We start from the raw sequence: 11628 nt of genomic DNA, 5'->3' as shown, positions 1-11628 counted from the left end.
TATCACCTAACTATGTTCAGATAATTAGATGAGAACACCAAGGACACAGTGACGTTTGCCCTCAAATGGTCCCTGTGAAGTATATTGGGAGGAGAAGGAACAGTGTGTAAGAAAGAATGGAGCATCTGCTTGAGCTTTGCTATTTTAAGACAATTAAGTTCATGTGAGCATGTGTGCCACCTCTCCCCATATATTCCACATTTTGGTTCAATAGTAATCTCCATCCCAACTTTGTGATTTCATTTCTTCTGCTCAATATTTTCCAGATGTTCTTAATTCTAAGTCTTTATTTTTGCTTTTTTTCCCCTATGGGATAGTATGGCCATTTGGTGTAACATCAACTCATCCTTTCATACTTCTTGATGGAGCCTTCCCCTTTCTAATGTGTATCATAACCTATGAGAATCTCATTCCAATGCAAATAATGTTTTCTTATCATTAACATATTTTTACTTGAAACATCTGATGCTCAGATGACAACTGTTCCCTAGAGGATACATTTTCTTCTTTTCTCCCTCTCTCAGTGTAGAGTAGATAGATCTTCCACTTCCAGAAATGTGTTAGTGTTTCTGGTCTTATGGACTTCACTTCAAGCCTTATTTTAAATTTGTGCTATATTCTCTTCACCTAGATGTAACTAAAAATTCTCACCTCTGTGGTCCATTGCTATCATTTTTCTTTCTTCAATACGTGACATTCCTTCTCTATCGATACTATTTTTTCTACCAAAATTTCCTCATCGGTAAAATTTTCTGTGCCCTCTCTTTGACAGAATCTGGATCTAGTTCTCTTTCCACTTTCAGTTTCTCAGCTTCAATTTTCTTTTTTTTCTTTTTTTTAAAGATTTTATTTAGTTATTTATTCATGAGAGACACAGAGAGAGGCAGAGGCATAGGCAGAGGGAAAAACAGGCTCTCTGCAGGGAGCCTGATGTGGGACTTGATCCAGGCCCCATGAGCACACCCTGAGCTGAATTGAAGGCAGATGCTCAACCACTGAGCCACCCAGGCATCCCATAGCTTCAATTTTCTTAAATAGATCCTTCTTTGTCATGCAGGAGTTTCTATACAACATGTACTATGTGAGCAATCATGTTAATCCTTTTCTATAGCCCTTAATTCCCTTGCTCCTTTCATCCTACAAACTTAAACAACATAAGGACATTAAGGGGAGAAAATACAGCTTAATCACTTTTGTGCTTAATAGGCATTCGGTAAATATATTGGATTTAATTAAATTGAAATAAAACAGGAAATCATGATTCTGACCAGCAATGGGCCACTAGTACAATAAGAAAAATATATTATTTTCTAAAAACTTCCTTCAGTATGAGAGAGTATCTAGTCATAAACACTATATGTTGATGACAAGCACAGGGTTGATTTTAATTTTTATAAGTGCAAAAATATGTACTTCTGTATTTTTGTGCCCCAGAGTGGTATTTTTTGGGAACTGTAATTTTTATGTTTAGAGTAATTTAGATGAATTGGACCATGAAAAATGGCCTGGGTTTATGTATTACAACAGCCCCCTTCCCAAAATAGGATAAATGTATTTTCATTTCCTAACTATCTGATTTGGCCACATTGACGTAAGCCCTAGCAAATTGACAGAATGGAAATGAAAATGATACTTTCAAGGTCTTTTGACATTTTCGTATATATAGAAAGGATGTGAAGCATTCAATGAAGAATAGACCCTTCCTTCATAGTTTCACTTTCTGTGATCATATTTGGTCCAGAAACAAAAAACTCTCCTTCTGAACTATCAGTAGAAGGTCAGTAGTGCCTTAACACTATGTTACAATGCATACGTCATTCACTTCACTTCATCTCATCACATAGACATTTTATCGTCTCGTATCATCATAAGCACAAGGGTGAGTATAGTATGATGAGATATTTTGAGAAAGAGAGATACCACATTCACATAAATTTTATGATAGTATACTACTAGAGTTATTCTACTTTAGTTATTATTGTTAATCTATTACTGTGCCTAATTAATAAATTAGACTTTAGGATAGATATGCACCATAGGTATGTGTGTATAAGAAAACACATGGTATTATCCATGGTTTCAGGCATCTACTTGGGATGTCTCCTCGCCAGAAAAGGGGAGATTACTGTAATTCATTTGGAGATGGAGAGATTTTCTTGACATCTTTACTTAACTTGAAAGATGATTTATATGAGACTCCTCCAATTTGCATAAAATAAGGAAATTTCTACTCTATAGATTGATTTAACATAGAGGATCAGGGCTGATATATTCTGGTCTTTTATATGCTTTTAGAGAATGTCACCTATAGTGAGACCTTGCTATTTCCTAAATGAAATTCAGTCAGTTTCCAATTTTGAGAATGATCAGAGAACATTCCACTTTTCCCCATTATAAGGATCACTGAGCATATAACAATCATTATCCATCCTGTTTATCTGCTTCAGTGAAGTAACACTTCCATTGCTAGGGTAAAAACTTTTTTAAAAAGATGCAGAAATGTATTGACTATTTTATTACCAGGGTAGAATTATAGTAAAAGTGATGACAAAGGTACATTGTTAACACTACTAAAATAATAATAGCCCTCTGTTTTCTGGTGAATAGTAATGTGAAGCTCATGAAAAAATAATTAATTTTAAAAATACGTGACATTTAGTGCTATAAAATGGAAATATATCTTTAAAAAATTAAAGAAATAAAGGTTAGAAATATTCTTTGAAATTATCTGATCCTCCAAGTAGGAAATTAATGAATGTTTTAACACCAGTTATCATACATTCATCTTGTGCATAAATTTCTAGGCTGATTATTGAACACTTAGGCAGAACTTTTAAAAAACGAAAATGTATTTTAGATCTTTGGTTCCTAATGTAATTTTTAAATGAGATTAAGAAGAAACAAGGAGCAATTGTCTGTATTTATTTATTTATTTATTTATTTATTTATTTATTTATTTATTTTTTAATTGTATGAGGTTGCTGAACTTAGAGATAATGGCATGGCCTTGGGAGCTTGACTGCTTAGGTTCAAACCCAAACCCTATAATTCACTAGTTGTATGATGTCAGGCCAATTACTTAATTTCCTTAGGCCTCAGTTTCTCAAATAAATAAATAAATCTTAAAAAAAAAATAGTTGTTGAAATCAATCATTTTTCTAACCTCCTTTTGTTGAAATTTAGGTTTCATTACTTTTCTTGAGACCTTTTGAATACCTATTATCTCATATTTAAATAACTCATATTGGGCTTAACATCACATTTTTCTATACGTAGCAATTTGTTGAAAGAAAATTATAACAAAAATGTGAATCACAACTCTAAAGAAGAGCAATATGGCTGATTTTTCTATCAAGAGAATTCAGGTGTAGTCAGATGACTAGACTATTCAAGCTACTCTCAAATGTACACCCATTTTCCCAGGGCCTAGAGCAACAAACATCCTGATGTTTTATATTTATAGTTGTTTCAACAGAGATGTTGAATATCACAGTAATAAATAAAACTATCACTGTTATTATACTATTATGTGCCATTTAGTTGTCACTTTTTTCCCTAATAATTAGAACCATCTAACCAGATAGTTGTTTCCACCTTCTATGAGAAAACTGAAGCTCAAGAAAGTGAAATAGACTGGCTCAGAGTAATAAATTTCATCAAAGTTAACACCAGGGCCCCAATGATCATAATCAAACCCCCAGTCCATGCTTCATTGTTTTCTAAATTAAAAAAACATTTTTTTAAGTAAGTTTCATGCCCACCATGGAACCCAAAATGGGGCTTGAACTTACAGCCCCCAGATCAAGACCAGAGATGATCCTCCAGATCCTGGAGACCTGAGATCGAGTCCCACGTCAGGCTCCCTGCATGGAGCCTGCTTCTCCCTCTGACAGTGTCTCTGCCTCTGTGTGTGTGTGTGTGTGTGTGTGTATCTCTCATGAATAAATAAATAAAATCTTAAAAAAAAAATCTGAATCTCTGTAACAACATTCCCTCAATTTTGATGAGAACATACAACTGTTCCAAAATAATTGTCTTAATTTTAAGTATAAAATAATAAAGAATAAGGTCTGGAGAGTAAACATTTTTTAAATATTTTATTTATTTATTCATGAGAGAGAGAGAGAGAGAGAGAGAGAGGTGCAGAGACACAGGCAGAGGGAGAAGCAGGCTCCATGCAGGGAAACCGATGTGGGACTCGATCCCAGGTCTCCAGGATCAGGCCCTGGGCCGAAGGCGGCGCTAAACCGCTGAGCCACCCAGGCTGCCCTCCTTCTCTTTTTTTTGTGACCAAATATTATACATATGTGTATGTATATATACCAGGTTTTCTTTATCCATTCATCTATTGATAGACATTTAGAGTGTCTCCATGTCTTTGTAAACAGTGCTGCAATGAACATGGGAGTGCATATGACCTCTCCTGCACCAAAAAGCAAAGCAAGAAAGTTTAGAGTAAAATAAGGATACAAAGTAGTGATTTATGTTGACAACTACTGTAGGGACTGAGGACAAATAATTTGAATATAAAATATTGGGAAATTTGGAATAAGAATTTTACATATCATATACTGTACTTTCACACTGGCTAAGATAATCACATTTTATTCCCATATGCTTTTGGAAGATTTATATATACTCATTCTATTCCACTGATTGGATTGATAACTAGACACTTAAACCTAAGTTCTCTATTTTCTACATCTAGTGTGTATTGGCAATAATAGTACAGAGTTGATACTTATGTCCACCTACTGAATAAACACATGGGAGGATGTTGTTTCCTTAGCATAGAGAGTTGTATAAATAAATATATTTATTGCTTTTATAATAAGCGAGAACACCAAAATCATAATTTCCCTTTAAGGTGGAAATTAATAATAAACATTTATGAGGCAATCTAATTTAAATATATTTTAACAGTAAAACACAGCTATTAATTGAATAAATTTTGAGTGCACTAAAAAAACAACAGCAGCAACAGCAAAGTTGATCATAAACCATTTTTGAGAAAGATGTTAGTTTTGTTTAGATAATGAGATCTGGGCTTATATGATTGAGTATTAAATTAAAATTATATCATCATCCTGACTTTCTGATAATAAGGAAGGTATGCACTTATATTGTGTTTTTATTAGTCTTTTACAGGTATTACTCTCAATCTGCACAGAGATTTGCAGGAAATAATTCTCCTTTTGAGAGGCTTTCTCACTTCAAAGCCACATACCAATCTTTACAAAATTCAGATTTCACCTCCTGCATGTTCATGCTTAATACTGCTTGAACTCCCTTGAACAAGCACTTAGAGCTTGTATGATTATTTAATATTTTCCTAACTCTCTTTTATTTTCCCAACTACATTATAAAATATTTGAGTAAAGGAGTGTCACTTACTTATTTATGTCAACTACATAGCTAAATTATTTATAATAATATTAGTAATTGTAATGATATTAGCGTTTGACACTTGCTAATTTTCATTGCAATTCTATGAAGAAGATTTTAGCAACAGTTTTACCGATAAGGAACCTAAGGAAGACAAACACTAAGTGATTTAGTCAAGGTCTAATAGCCTGAGCATGTTTGTTCAGTTATCTGACGTTAAGGAAAGTGACCTCAGAACTCTTGCCTTAACCACTACACTCTATAGGCAGAAGTCATGGAGTTCATGTTTGAAATTCTCCTTGGAATTGTTATTTTGTGTCACCACAGTCAAGTTTTGTGGACATTTACAAGGGACAAACTAATTCTTACCTTCCTGGAGTTTATAGTCTAGAAGTAGAACAGACTAAACTAAAAACGAGGATCAATAAAATAAATGTTACCATGGTTGGATTTTGAATGTAAAAGAGTATATGTATTTTTAAAAGCAATAGGGTGAGGTCCTAAAATACCTTGGGCTGGTCTAGTTCAACCCATCTGTCACTCGCTAGACTTATCAGGGGAGGCAAATAATTAACTTCTGGAGTCTCATTTCCTCATTTGTAGGTTGAAGCAAGCTAGAGGTAAAGAGTGAATAAATGGGAAACAGATTGGGCAGGTAGCAGATCATGGTGGGATTTAAATGGTTCTTTCAAGGAATTTTAATTTTTGTCCTCTGGGATATGCAGTTCTAATGATTTCACACTTGAATGTGCATCCAAATTACCTTCAGGGATCCCTGAAATTCCTCCCACTAAAACACAGATTTCTGGGCTGTACTTGAAAAGCTTTTGATCCAATAGGTCAGGGATATGGCTTGAGATTTTGCCTAAAATGCTTACTGTTGGGCTTTTCACAAAGTTTGTTGATTCCTGCCTTAAATAAATCCCATGGGCTTTGTCATATTTTGATCATGAAGCCAATTATAGAAACTAGAAAAACAAAGCCATCTCAAATTCTTCCTTTCCTTTTCAATCTCTCCCACTCCACAACTTCTATTACTATTATCATTTTTTTAAATTGATTTTACTTCCAAGTGTATCTCACTCATACCATTCTCTCTGCTTTTATGACCATCTCCCAGATTTTGGCATCAGCTACCTCCTGATCTATAGAAGTAGCCTCCTTATCAGTCTCCTACCTGTAGTGCTCTCTCCACAATCCATCCTTCACACAGATGGAGTCAAGTTTCTAAGCACTCAGCTCTGCTCTTTTCACTCCTTTGGCCACATATTTAAAACTTATTTTCTCCTTCACTTAGGACTGTGGTACTCTAGGCAATATCAGCATCCTGTGGGAACTTGTGAAAATGCTTGGAACTATGGTATCTTACTTTAAGAAAGATAAAGACATAAATGTATTCATTGGATTTGGTGACTTAAGTACAGGCAGCCATTATTTAGAACAATTTCAGTGGATTTGTTTGCCTATGTCCTAGTGATCATAAGTATGTCTGAAGCTAGATATTATTATGAATTTTCAACTCTTTTTACTAAAAAATTATTAAACAAAAGAACTATGTTTTTAAGTTACACATGTAAGTGTGAAAAAGAACCTTCATAATAATTAGCTTACGCTAATTAATTACAACAGTTAATTAATTAATTACAACACTAATGTTGTAATCAGGAGGAAGACTCTAGAGCCATACTGTTTCGGTTCACATTTTAATTTTATCCTATCCTGACCGCATGACCATTACCTATCCTAGTTTCTTCATCTGTAAAATGGAATCATTGCAGAAGATTAAACACATTAGTTTCTTTTTAAAGCACTTAGAAGATACCTGGCAAATACAAAGCACAATATAAATGTTGTTAAGTAAAGAATAGATAGAAAAATAGACAGATAGATGGATAGATGGATAGATAGATCAATAGATTGATAGATAGACACACACACAATTTCCTTAGTTGCTTTCTTTTACCCATCAGTATCCCTCCCCACCCTTGTAAGAGGAGTTGTTTGTAAACATGGAGAAAGTAACTTTCTTCTTTTATATGCAAATCTTCTCCCATCCAGCAGACTGTACTTCTCAGTGTCCTCTCTCAGCTCAAAGGTGATTTGAAGTTGTGATTTGATATCAAGTGGAGTTCAGTATTTTTCATGAATCCAGAAAGATTCCACCACACTGATGATGTTGCTGTTGTTGTTTTCAGTTTTCTTCTGTATTTCTTTAGCTGCTGTGATTGCAATTGTTCCTGAAATAATTCAAGTATATGATTGTCACTTTAAATATAGAGTGTGGCAAATAATTTATTTATTAGACTTGCACTAATTACAGATGTTTTCCCTTTCTGAAGAAACTTTTATCTTTCTGAAAAGAACTCAATTCAGTGGGGACCTAATAAATATTTGTCTATATAAATAGTACTGTTTTCTGGGAACCATTTTATTTTACTTTCAAAGACAAGCTACTGACTCAATCATCCCTTTCAATTTTGTTCTTGAAATCCATAGTGACTGGCAAATGTGCAAACTATTTTATATAACATATTAATGACAATATCCCTTGGCAAAATCAAAACCCAGAGACAAAATGAATGAGACATGAAGAATTTATTCCCAGTTACAACAAGAATTAGATTAATTAGATTAAAAAAATTATACTCGAAGGCAGTATCCATCCCACACCCCTGCTTTGTAAAGCATCCATAAATCGTTAAAAGAATGAATAAGTTTAAGGGAATTGGTTCATTTAGAGGGTTAGTATGTATAATGGTTAGAAGCTCATACTCTAGAATCTGAAACGTATTTCCCTCTTAATAGTTCTGTGATTGTAAGTCCTTTTTTACCCTTTTGAAAATTAAGTTTACTCTTCTATAAAATGGGGATAATTTATTTTTATAAATAGAACTGACTTGTAAGAAGAATAAAGGAAATAAGGTTTACAAAGCACTGAGCACATTTTCAAGCATATTGTGATAAAAATGAATTATTCCATTTTGGAACCTTTACTCTTCCTATCAATTTTTATCTCAATTGCCTATTATGTTATGACAATATAAGGAGAATTGTGGTCTGTTTCTCAAAGAGTAGCTTTGACATTGAAATGATATAAGAGCCTACAATTGCTTCAGAAAAATATTTCTATAGAAAATGAAACTTTTATTTACAATATTTGTATGAAAATTAGCTTATCTTATTTTGAAAAAAAATGGATTCTAGATTCTAAGAATATTAATAATAGCATTGCTGCTGTAGGGTACAAAATGTCACTTTTAAAACTTAAGAAGGAGGAATTCCATTTGGAGTTGTAAATATATTCAATCATAGGCTACATTTATCAAATTAATAAAAAGGTTTAAGAAAAAAAAGAAATACTCGTGAAACCATGTTTCAATGTGATGGAAGTGAATCTCAATTATTTATAAATCACTTAAGCTGTCTAGTTCTACAGTTTACATATCAAGACCTAACTACCTGTCATAAAAACCAAATTGCCTCTCTTTCCACATATTTATGTATTTATTTAAATGTACATGTATGTAAATGTATATATACATATATCTGTATGTATATAATTTATGTGTCCTTCTATCCTACATATTAATGGTATTAAAAATATTGTTTTTCCTGTTTTGTTTTCTTTTTTGAGAGGGAGTAGAGTGTAGGGACAGAGAGAGAGAATCTTATACAGGCTCCACGCCTAACATGGAGCTGGATGTGGGGCTAGATCTTACAACCTTGAGATCATGACCTGAGCCGAAATTAAGAGTCAGACCCTTAACCAACTGAGCTACTCAGGCACCACATCCCCTACTTAAAAGTATCTCTTTATTTCAAATATTTATATACTGTCAATGGGGGATTTATTTAATTTTGTGTGAATTCTATTTTAAAATGAAAATATTTCTAAAAATATTTAGCTGATGTGAAATAGTTAAATCAAAAAGGCTTTCACCTTTACTTGTAGTTGGTATCAGCAACTTTGAAGAGATGCAAATTGAAGTGAAGTGAAGTGAAAGGGCAGATGATAGCAAAGCAAGGAGGAATTTTTGAGATTTGAGTAAACCTGTGGGGCCTCTAGAATGAGGTGCTTAGAACTTCATTCAGTACTAAGAGCTTGGTAGAAGAGAAAAAGGAAATGAACAATGGAGAAGAAAAATGAGAGTTGAAACAAGCCAAAGACATGTTGCTACCTCATTCCAACTATTGATATAAAAAGACACAGTGGAACTCATTTTCTCCTCTTATAATTTTTTTTTTCCTGTAACACATGGTCCTCTCCTCTGGGTACCAATTATATAGACTAGCACCCACTTTAGTTTCTTAATGAATCCTTCTGTGTTATCTTAAAACCATATTATAAATTAATGGGTTTTGTTGGTTCATCTGAAAAATTTGATTACCATTTCTATTATTATTTCTTTGGCAAAATATAACAGAAATATCGAACAACTAACATGCAACTTATATGCAGGTAGTAAGTACATTATATGTACTTACTACTTATATGCAGGTAGTACATTATAAATTGCTACTTTTTAAATATGTACTCTCCCTTGGAGCACTAGAAGAGATTAGTAAAAAAGGAATCATCAAAATTCTTTCTTCCTCAGTATGCTATTTGATGTACTTGCCTAAGTCTTGTGAACCTAAGTAATTGAGAGCTCTGAATTCATTGAAATCCACTAAATACTGAATCCATGGTCCTACTCCAAGGTCAGGACTTTTCAGCCTTTCCATTGTTCACATTTTCCATCAGATAATTCCTAGTTGTGGGGTGGAGAGGGCCTTTCCCTTGTATTGCAGGAAGTTTATTAGCATCCCTGGCTACTAGTATTCCAGTACTATCCCCAGTCAACCAAAAATGTCTCCACACACTCCCAAAAGTCCCCTCAGTGGGTGGGTAGGAGATCCCCACTAACACCATCACCAGTGGTTGAAAAACCACTATTTTAGATAAGAAGGATTTTTGCAATTATCAAATTATCATAAACACAGAAATTTTGATGCTTATTCATTCAAATCATACAGCAAGTACAATAAATAGCAACCGAATTAAGATATCAGAAAGATACCTAAAGTCACTTCTTCAGAATAACTGAAAACTCATTGGTATTTTAAGATACATATCACCACTAAATGTAACATGATATTACATGTTTGTTTTTATCCTTTTAAAAAGGACTTTGCACAAATAAATGGAAATAGTATTTGAGGCTTTTAGAATTTTTCTCATTGAAATACAGATATTTTATGGAAGATCAGATAAGATGTTTTGGACATTTTATTTTCTACTTCATAAAACTAGAGTCCAGTATAAAATTAATCCATAAAATATGTTATAATTTGGTGAAAGAAGCTACTACAATTGCTGGGATCTGGTGAAATTAAAGCAATAAGTATATCTTTCACTTGCACATATTTTATTATATGTGTATGTTTTGAATAAGGAATTCATTCTACTTCTTCAATATCAAATGTTAAAATTATAGTTTGAAGGTATTTGTCAAAAGTAAAATAGAATTTGAGATTAGTGTTTAATTGTAAGATCCTTCTGAAAATAACATTTCTTTAAAAATATTAAATTATTTCCTAAAATGAAAATTATAATATAGATAAATCATTTTATTATATCAATAATTATTTTGTACCAATAAAGTTTATTAACAGGATGAATATTAGTTAATATTAAAAAACTGACTACATGGGAGGGAAAAAAAATCTTCCCCTTATCTCGCAAATTGGATCCTGGCATTCTGCTTTGAGCAGAATTTTATTAGGTAAATAAATATTTTATATTACATCAATGTTTGCATGCATTTTATTCAAATTTAATGGATAAAATAATTATTTGGGTTTAAAGGGTTTATTTTGCTGGTGAGAAATGGATTACAATTAAACATGGCGTACATGAAATATGAAATTATCTTTAATGATATTGTTTTCTTCACAGAGCATGCATCAGTCTTATGTGATTGCATAATTAACATTTGGTTCTCCTATAAAGCATCGTAATTATACTTTATTTAGTCTCTTTACCTACAGTTATGATGTACTTTAAGTTAACTCACTTTCCAAATATTTGGATTCCTGACTCTTTAGAACATATCCCACATACACTGATGAGCATGCATATGATTCCAAATGTCTTTATGTCTAACAGAGTAATAGGGACGCCTGGGTGGCTCAGTGGTTTAGTGCCTGCTTTTGGCCCAGGGTGTGATCCTGGAGTCCTGGGATCGAGTCTTGCATCAGGTT

At 33.0% G+C, this 11628-nt stretch overlaps 1 protein-coding gene across 1 annotated transcript in view; it reads left to right on the top strand.

Moving 5' to 3' along the window:
- Nucleotides 1-11628, top strand: part of LRP1B (LDL receptor related protein 1B) — a 1825680-nt gene that overhangs the window by 1227339 nt on the left and 586713 nt on the right. The gene's annotated exons all lie outside the window — the stretch shown is intronic.

Source organism: Canis lupus, chromosome 20, assembly GCF_048164855.1.
Source record: "Canis lupus baileyi chromosome 20, mCanLup2.hap1, whole genome shotgun sequence".
NCBI lineage: Eukaryota > Metazoa > Chordata > Mammalia > Carnivora > Canidae > Canis > Canis lupus.
This window is presented reverse-complemented; position numbering and strand designations above follow the sequence as displayed.